Source organism: Meles meles, chromosome 4, assembly GCF_922984935.1.
Source record: "Meles meles chromosome 4, mMelMel3.1 paternal haplotype, whole genome shotgun sequence".
NCBI classification, from domain to species: Eukaryota; Metazoa; Chordata; class Mammalia; order Carnivora; family Mustelidae; genus Meles; species Meles meles.
This window is the reverse complement of record NC_060069.1, coordinates 143,271,913-143,282,124: the sequence shown is the minus strand read 5'-3', so window position 1 is coordinate 143,282,124 and position 10,212 is coordinate 143,271,913.

Genomic DNA, 10,212 nt, shown 5'->3' with positions numbered 1-10,212 from the left:
GAAAATGAGATCAAATGAGAATAGGACTAAAAATGTACACATTTCACACACACTTATATATTGGTTAATTTAAACTTGTAGTAGTAAATAATCAACTATATCTTTCACATCTTCATTGACTTTGACCTCTGTTCCAGAATGTTGAATACACTGGATTTCATTGTGTGCTCGAGAAGCCTGGCTAGTAAGCAGTTCATCTCTGACTTGACCTCTCAGGCTGGGGCATATGTAGCCAGCTTGTCTTTTCTTCTTCCCACACTATTGCAGAGATTCAGTGATCAGAAATTTGCTTTCTGAAATCTCTGCTTAGATTCTAACATGTTTTACTTTCCCATTTCTTGTTCTCATACTGGAAGGGTTCTTGTTCTCTTTAATTTCAAGGTGAAATGATAAACTCAGATTTATGACTTTAATCTGCTTGCACTGAAATTGTGAGATCACATTTCAAGCATATTGAGAAATTAAATTAATAAAAACATTTGTTTATATAGCCCTTTGGCCTTATGATCTGATAGACCTTTAAAAGTATTACTTGAAGGGATATGTGAGCTTTAGATGATCGTGCCAGAGAGAATTATGCAATGCTTAAAATTCAGTAAATGTTTGCAACAGAACTGGTTCTCTTCTTTCCCCTCCTTGAAGGACAAAAAGGAGAGCTGCAAAGACAAACAAGAGGAAATAAATACCAAAGTACACAATGTTTTCTGCTATATTTAAGAATCTTTGGTTCAGCTAATAGAAATGCCAACTTCTGGGGAACCTGGGTGGCTCAGATGATTGAGCATGGGACTCCTGGTTTCAGCTCAGGTCATGATCTCATGGTCATGGTCTCAGCATCATGGGAAGGGTCCCATGTCAACTTGACTCTCTTCTTAAGGAGAATTATAGTAGTAGTTGGATCTATGTAGACTGACCTAACATGTACACTTTAGCTATGTACTTTCCATTTATCCTTATAAACTAAGATTAAAGTATTCTTGCCACCCAAAAGAAAGTGACCTCTCTGACCATTACAGGTTTCAATAGAGTTAGATATTATCCTTTCTTATTAGACCCTTATTTAGTATTTGCAAGAGTTCTTTTGGGAGTTAGAGGTTAAAAGAGCACAAAAGTTCTTTACAGACATGTGTTTCATATATTTAAATATATAAAAGGTATACATCAAGCTATCAACTATTCTAACAAATCACATTTTGCCCAGCTATCTTAATAAATATGTCAAGCTTTCATAAGGACTCTAATACTAAATTCAAATTTTATATTTGATGTCTCAGAGGTCTGGCCCATGGCTCACAGTCTACCCATTTTCTCTCCCCATACTGGAGGACCCCCGCATGCATACATGTGGGTGAGCAGCCAGCCTGAAAATCCAGCTCTTTGTCCTTTATGAACAGTTGTCTCTCAGCCTCGATCCAGGCCTTGTAGTTCCACATTACTGGTGTATTTTGTCCTTAGGAGAATTGATACCAGAAGAAGATTATGCATATTTTGTATGTGTCCTCTGTGTTGTTGGGCAAAAACTTCTGAAATCAAGAACACTCAGAGAATGGGACAGAAGGGAGATGCTGGCAGGACACACCATGTAGACCCCTAGAATGGGGTGGGATACTTCCAGAGAAGAGCCAGAGTGAGTAGGCTCAAGCTTATCTTGCCTAGGTCTAAAGACAGTAGGCCATCTTATTTTTCTCTGACAGCAGAAGCTGTGTGTTATACAGCTTTATATCCTTAGTGTTATTTGATTCCCAGTAAGTTTTTTTTTTTGTTTTGTATTGATTTGTTTTGTTTACATTGTTATTACTGAATGAGAAGTTCAAACACAAAGACATAATGTAATTTTGACTAAGGCCAGCTAACTACTGAATATCAAAAAACAGAATTCAAATTCAGACTTTAAAACCAGAGTCCTCTGGTTTCAAATTGCTTAGTGATTGTTTCACCCCAATTCCTTCACAGTAAAGTAAAGAAAAGGTGAACCATAAGTCATGTTAAGCAACCAGAGGCCTTATGGACCCCGAATGAAGGAAATATTAGAGAAGCATGTGATAAGGAGGATAATTTTATGGAGAAAGTTTGATTGGTGCAGGCTTTTTCAAGTCTGTATATAATTTAGTTAAAGATGTAGAGAGAATTCTAAAAGGGAATACAATAGCCTCCTTGTTTTATTTCCTTCATTTATCCAGTATATAAAAGGAAGATGTATTTAAAGTGAATCCCAATGCAAAAGTAAAGGAGTCAATGTTTAAGTGAGAGAATAAATATTGTCATAAAATGTTGTTAATTAATTTGTATCCTCACAATTTCCTCAACAGTGGAAATGTATTTAAATTGGAATTTTTACAAATTATTTTGAAGACAAAGTCTCAGGCGAACCTATTCAAATCAGTACATTTTAAAATATATTCCCACTCCACACGCATGTACACACATACACACAAAATATTCAATCTAGCAAAATGAATCTTTTTTCACCTCATCCTCATGTTTAGGAAAATATTTGCAGTGGATATATATTTGTATGCATTGGAGGTCAAAAATTCTCTCTCCCTTACTCTCTCTTGTTTAGTTGAATAAAGACGACAAATTGTGGTGCCAACCGCAAAAGAAGTTTTTTTCCAAATTATTGTGAAAAATCCCCTTTCTGTGGGGACATGGGGTCTGCTTAAGTGTTTAACAGAATAGGACTTAATGGGAGAAAGAAGGCATGATTCTTCTGCCTTGTGATAACAAGTCCTATTTGTCCCAATTTATAGCAGCAGGGGAGGGAAAGATGTCCCTAATATGCAAATAAACCATCCAGGTGCAGAGTGTGCATGCAAAAAGATAAGCTGGGTAGTGGCTGAGTAATTACAGTAATTCAGCACGTGTAAATATATCCTGTGGTCCAAAGAAACATAAATAAGTATAATAGAAATGGCACAATTAAGAAAATATGGCTTTAGGTTAAATAGCAGTACACATTCTAAACAAAGACTCGGTTGCTCACAGGACAAAATCAAGGATAATGTGCTCATTTGAATAACAACTTCTTAACCATATTTCAAAGTCAAGTGTAAGCCAAAACAAAGTTAGGTGTAGCTGATTATTTAAGGTGAAAAATTATATAATGCTCTATTCCAAGAAATGCCTTTCTGTGAACAAATAATTTAGGTAATTGTATATTTCCTTTAATTTCTTTGGGAAATAGTTATGAACCTCTCAAGCAGACTTGATGGAAATGAATTTTAGAAACAATGGAGTAAAGTAGTAGAGCATCTCATTTTCAGGAGCACTACAAAATACTCTCTGGCAATTAGTAAGGTACCTCTGCAAGGTTAATGTTAAGGTAGTAGAATAAATAGACAATTAGACCTCCTGTTTTTCCCAACATCTTTAGTTCTGTGACAGATTCTGGATTATTGGAATATATCTGATTATTTAAAAACTTGCCATTTAAACCTAAAGCATACTCTATCGTGGATTCCCTAGAAATAGTTCTATTTGATGTTTTAATGCCAAAACAATGAACACTGTTATACTGTAAATAAACAAATAAAAAAATACAAAAAAAATTTATGTTTTTTTTTCAAAGTAGAGCCTCAAAATAATCGATATTCAGATTTTCTCAACTGACTTCTCATATGAATTGATAGATATGAAGTGATATATAATACTCACAGAGCATTTTAACATTAGGGTCTTGCAAACAAGGGCAAATGCTCAAATAAAATAACTTCAAGCTTTCTTGAGTAGCACACATAAAGGAAACTTATATAGAGAAAATCATCAACATATATAGAGAATTCCTTTTGCTCTGTTACCCAGGAGAATGTATACAGTGATATGACATGGCAGGACCTCTAATTTAAGGAAAAAGAGCACAATCATGAGTCTGTGGGACATTTAAGCTGAATTAGTATCAAAACAGTAGTGTCTCTTGTTAGGATCAGTGGCTAGGTTGTAACATCAATATGATGTGATAGAAGCTACATACTAACCTTCTTTTTTCAATTTAATATCTGAGGTTGGGAAAGCATCAGCTCCTCTCCTGGAATAATAAGTGTATTGATACCTAATCCTGGTTGTAGACTAGAATTGATTATTGCAAACACTGCGTCTATGGTCAGCTTCTCTGTAGTCTTGCAGGCAACTCATCCGATGTGAGTTCAGTCTGTAAATTTTCAATCTTGAGCCTTACTCTTGTATGGTCATTATCACCCACAGCCTTTGTGTTGCAACTCTCTGCATGTGTAGTCGTAGGACAATAGTGAAAAAATGCAAAAGAAAAATCAAGCTTGTGGTCGTTTCCTTCAAGGGGCATTCGATGTTGTATACATTTGAACTATCTAGAAAAAATATACTGTGAATGATTAGAAGATTTGGGGGGAATAAACAATAGAAAAAGAAAATGTGAATGTGTCTAAGGTCATGTGTAATGGTTAGAGGAATATACAAAGTAATAACTATCAATCACTATGATCTCTTTTTTCTACAGGAAGAGTAAAATCAGTGGTGTGCTACGGTCAGCTCATGTGGGCTTGTGGGAACTGATTATTAAATTTCCAGGTAGCTTATAATGAGCTATGATGAGATTGCTTACATCACGAGAATCAACAAATTCTAAAAGTCAGTTTTCCCTCTATATCACAGAGGACTAATTGTTAAATATTTAACAACACATTCATGAGTACAAATCAGAGAGGGAATATTCTGAAATTGGTGCTGGAATTGATCACTTTTTCCTTAATTCTCCATCTTTATTTAAGCAATTGAGGAAACTTATTTAAATGATCTATGTAGGGGCGCCTGGGTGGCTCTGTGGGTTAAGCCGCTCCCTTTGGCTCAGGTCATGATCTCAGGGTCCTGGGATCGAGTCCCACATTGGACTCTCTGCTCAGCAGGGGGCCTGCTTCCCACTCTCTCTCTGCCTGCCTCTCTGCCTACTTGTGATCTCTTCCCGTCAAGTAAATAAATAAAATCTTTAAATGATCTATGTAAATTCAATGGAATGTAATAGAATGAGGAGTAATTAGTCTCCTTCAATAAGTCTATGAAATTCTTTGATTAGAATTTATGTATATCCCACACTGTAAGATAATGTATGATGTTCATGTGGAATGGAAATACCACACTTCCCGCAAAGCACAGTGTATTAGACTATTATGATTTTTAACTTAAATAAATATTGATTATCATTAGCAGGATAGTTATTGACATCTTTTTTAGTAATGGTATGTGATGTGCTTTCCAGTCAAAGAGAGTGTTGAAAAATTTGTAACAGATCAAATATTGCATCCAATTTAACTGTTTTTTGTTTTGTTTTTTTCTTTTTTAATTTTCCTTAAAATTCTCTGATAATGCCAGTCCAAACATGATGGGTAGATATGAACTTGGACATTTTATATCCATCATATTACTTTATTTTACAATTCCACCAGACACAGGGCAGAATGAGAGTGATAGCCTACTTTCAGATGTTGTTGTTGCCAAGTGGGTCCTCCACTGACTCAGGAGACAGAGTGTTGTGGCCGAGTCAGTGGTTGTCAGACATCTGGTATCCTCAGCTGGGCAGGGCAGGGCAGAGGTCGAGGCAGGCAGAGAATAACAAGTTTTGCCAGACCCATCGTAGTTCAGGCCTCTCAAACATAGCAAGTGAACTAGTATTTTAACTGACCATGATTTCCTTAACAAGACTTCTAGAATTTTTTCTACTTTGAACAAACTTCCCACAGTCATTTCATGTTTATATAGTACTAACTACATTGTCTATTTAATATTCATGATGATCATATTTTGAGCCATTTGTTATTATCTGGGTGCTTATTATGGACAATATTCCAGTTCATATGTAAATTACAATAAGCAAGGAGAAAGAATTTGTATTTAAAGTCCACAGAGAGTTTGTGATGTGTTACTCATTTATATTAAGATCTAGATAATAAGTAAAGTGAATGATAAAGAGATAAATTAATAATAGTTACTATAAGATATTATTTAGGTCTATTTCTTTAAACTATCTAGTATTAATTACTCCATTTAAAAATAATTTTTAGTCATTAATTGCACAACAGAGGCAATATATAAGGAACAATATATAAAAATGCTTATTTTTATATGTTGTTTCTATATTTTTATATATTGTTTTGTATATTTTTATTTTATTCTTATTTTTTCTTATTTTTCTTCAGTTTCAAGCTGAAACTCTTAATTCCCTTCCAGTTTGTTTAGTCATTTTAGAATCAGCTTAGTCAATATTTAAGGACCAATAAATCGTGAATTCTGTGCTCTGCCAGTTCACAGAGGCTTATGCATTGGGTTATCACACATCTGGGTTTTCTTTGACAGTCCAGTATATGCCTTATTCTCTGACATGATGATAAATAGCCACCTTTTCACTCTCACCCTACTTTGGCTGATAAATTATACCATCACCCCATCTATAAAGGGCTTTATATATGCACTTTTTCACTTAGTGTGGTTTTACATTTTAGATTTTTTTCCCCTAATCCAGTTCTAAACCCAAAGTTTTAAAACAAATGCACAGAAATGTATGAAATACCACATATGTTTACTTATAAAATAGTTAATAGTAATAATTGAGACAGAACTCATGATTCTTTATACAAACAAGAAGTTATAATATTCCTTTAGGAATTTTACAAAATAATTTCAAGGAGAAAATACTGATCAAGAACATACTATTACGTTATTAAAACACACACACGTTATGACTTTAAAACGAATTTCATTATTGTTTTCCAGCTACTGATTTTATATACAGTTTTAAATTCACATGTAATTGCAAAAATATTTAAGCAAAGTTTGACAAAGCAGTGTTGGTACTTATACACTGGCTTAATTTTATATGTAGAATGAATATCCTTTTTTTTCCCCCAATCATCTGCTCCAGATACTGACTTTTGTCAGCTTCGATAACAATTTGCACTGATGTTAAAGGAGCTAGCCTTCTCATCCTCTTAGGCTGTCCCAGTCTCTTAAATTCTCAGCTCCTTCCTTCTCCCCACTATCTTGACAGTTTTAGTACTGATTGTTTTACTGGTTCTAATAGTCAGCATTGTTTCTCCACCTCTGTTACGTTGTTAAAAGATGTACTGGTTTCTCTGCTTCCAAGTTGAAATTATCTGTGTAGACTTTCCTTGTTTTCCTACCAAATCTGAAAATGATCCGAGGGAAAAAAGAGACCAATAAATGTCAACTCCCTACTCTGAAGGTCCCTACTCTTCAGTAACTTGCCTCCTAAGTTCCTGGTTACCTACTCAGCTATCTTATTTTTTTAAACAGACTTATTTTTGTATTTTTATCTGGGTTTTCTAGTTGTTCTTGATCCCCTCCAAGTTACTCCATCTTATCCAGATTAGGAATCTGGAACAGTTTTTCAATGAATAAATAATTATCTTTTTTTTTCTTTTCTTTTTTTTTTTTTTAGGATTTTATTTATTTGAGAGAGAGACAGTGAGAGAGAGCATGAGAGGGGAGAAAGTCAGAGGGAGAAGCAGACTCTCCAAGGAGCAGAGAGCCCGATGCGGGACTCGATCCCAGCACTCTGGGATCATGACCTGAGCTGAAGGCAGTCGCTTAACCAACCGAGCCACCCAGGCGCCCAATAATATCTTTTCTTAAGAAGCATACATTTATAACTTGCAATAAAAATTCACTGGAGAGGATTGAACAATTCTTTCAGTTAAGTGCAAAAATTTATGAAACATGTACACCTTTAAACTATTTTTATAATTTCAGTATAAATGTCAGGAATACTTTATTGCACACTTTTTTCTTACATAGTATATTCAATGCCTAAAGGAGTATATTTAATCAAGTATATTAGAAATACAAGCTACTGGGATGCTTGGTGACTCAGTTGCCTAAACGATTGACTCTTGATTTCCTTTCCGGTCATGATCTCAGGGTCCTGAGATATATCCCCAGAGAGGGGATAGTTGACTTCCTGCTGAGCAGAGAGCCTGATGATGCGGGGCTTGGTCTCAGGACCCTGAGACCGTGACCTGAGCTGAAAGCAGAGGCTTAACCCTCTGAGCCACCCAGGAGCCCAGAAAAAGTATTTTTATATAATTGTGGAAAATAAACACTGTTTCTATTTTATTTATTTATTTATTTATTTTTTATTTCTTTTCAGCCTAACAGTATTCATTGTTTTTGCACCACACCTGGTACTCCATGCAATCTGTCTCTATTTTTATTTTTTCTTTTTCTTTACTCATCAAACTTGGATACTAAGTATTAGATTTTTTTTTTTCAAATTAACATTACTTTCATAATTCTACAACAAAAATATTTATGATGTATCATTTTCATTACACAGAGTGACCCTTTCAAAATGCACATGTACATTTTGAAATTGTCTCCTCTTTTAAGCTCAGGGGAAGAGAAAGTTTATTCTTTAGTCTTCACGTAGTAAATAACACCTATTTAGCACATAATAAGTGCTCAGGAAATATCATTTTAGGAAAAAATTAATGACATTCTCCAATTTTAATCTTCCTATGCCCTGTGTACATCCTGACTGGACACCAATCACTGATCTCTCAAAAAAAATCTTGCAGTGTAATATTTTATAACTAAATCAATGTAACCTCAAGTGTTTTTATTCTTCAAAATTAATCTCACTTTGACAGGTTTTTTAATAGAATATATTTATTATGATGCAATTAGATACATCTTATTAATAGGAACATATAGCTAGCTTATTTGTTACATAGACTAACAAGAAAACAGAAGCCTTGAATTTTTTGGAGGGGGTGTGATATTCCATTGTAACTACAGATATTGATGGTTCAATGATATATTCCTACATCTCTAGTAATGTGAGTTTTTAAGTGAGATATTGTCCCTAGATATCTAGATAAAACAGTACTTGAAAAAAACAGACACTAAGTATTAAAAAAAAAAACAGAGTTTAGTACTATACTATGTAGTAAATGATAAGAAAAATGTTTGTACAATGATTAAAGACTTGCTTAACTACATTATCTTCTTGTTCCCCAAGCAAGGGAAAGCACATTGATTGATTTATTAGATTGATCTAGTATCTTCATTTATAGAGATCAATTATGTGTGTTTTATTATAAGTGTAAAAGGTACGTGAGATATTTTGATCTTTACATCTCAGAAGGCTGCAGTTTCATTTAACTATCAAGTACACATGTAACTTGCAGAGTAAATTAAACCAGAGAATCCCCAGTTACTCAGTTGATGAATTTAACTTGTTTTCATTCTCTCTTCTGGAAGCATAACATTGAGTGGATAAGATAAATTGAATTAAATAATAAAAGAAAAGCCAAATATTGACAAGTTTGATAAGTTGTTTCATAATTTAATAATAATTTATTTAAAATATAATAATTAATACGTGTGGATTTAGAACTTGTGGCAATGTTATTATTCCAATTAACTTCTGCTACTACCTTTGTCTTTTCAAACTTTCAACCTTTTTACTAATGCTAATAGTTGTATTTATAAACTGAATTCTGTCTAGTTCTATGCATTTAAAATATAGTATTTCCTGGGGTGCCTGGGTGGCTCAGTGGGTTAGAGCCTCTGCCTTCAGCTCAGGTCATAATCCTAGGGTCCTGTGATCGAGCCCCGCATTGGGCTCTCTGCTCAGCGGGGAGCCTGCTTCCTCCTCTCTCTCTGCCTGCCTCTCTGCCTAGTTGTGATTTCTCTCTGTCAAATAAATAAAATATTTTTAAAAAGAAAAAAATATATAGTATTTCCTATTCACATATGATCACTTTCCTGCCATCTTAAATTTAATGTACTATCTGATGAAATTTCCAGTAAATCATTAATTGTGATAACAAAACAACAAGTGTTTTGAAGTAAGGTGTTATAAAAATTTGATACAGGTATTGTTTATGTTTGAGAATGGATTTGCATTAAAATATAAATAAATGGAGGCAATGTTTCAAGATATGGACATGAAGTCCGTAGAAGGCATCCATGCTTTAAATGAAAAATTTATGCCTTGAAAATTTATTTCAATGTGTGTTTCAATATAACCATTAAAACTTTCTTTAAAAATAATGTCTCTTGAACTTTATAAAACTGTGAAATACAAGTCCTGATCTTTATTCATAGTTTTTGTAAGTAGTAGGTTAATGACTTTCAAAATAATTAATATATAAATGTAATGAGCCACATGCTCACTCTTATGGGACATATTTATGAAGTAGGTTTATAGTTCCTTTTTTATTTATT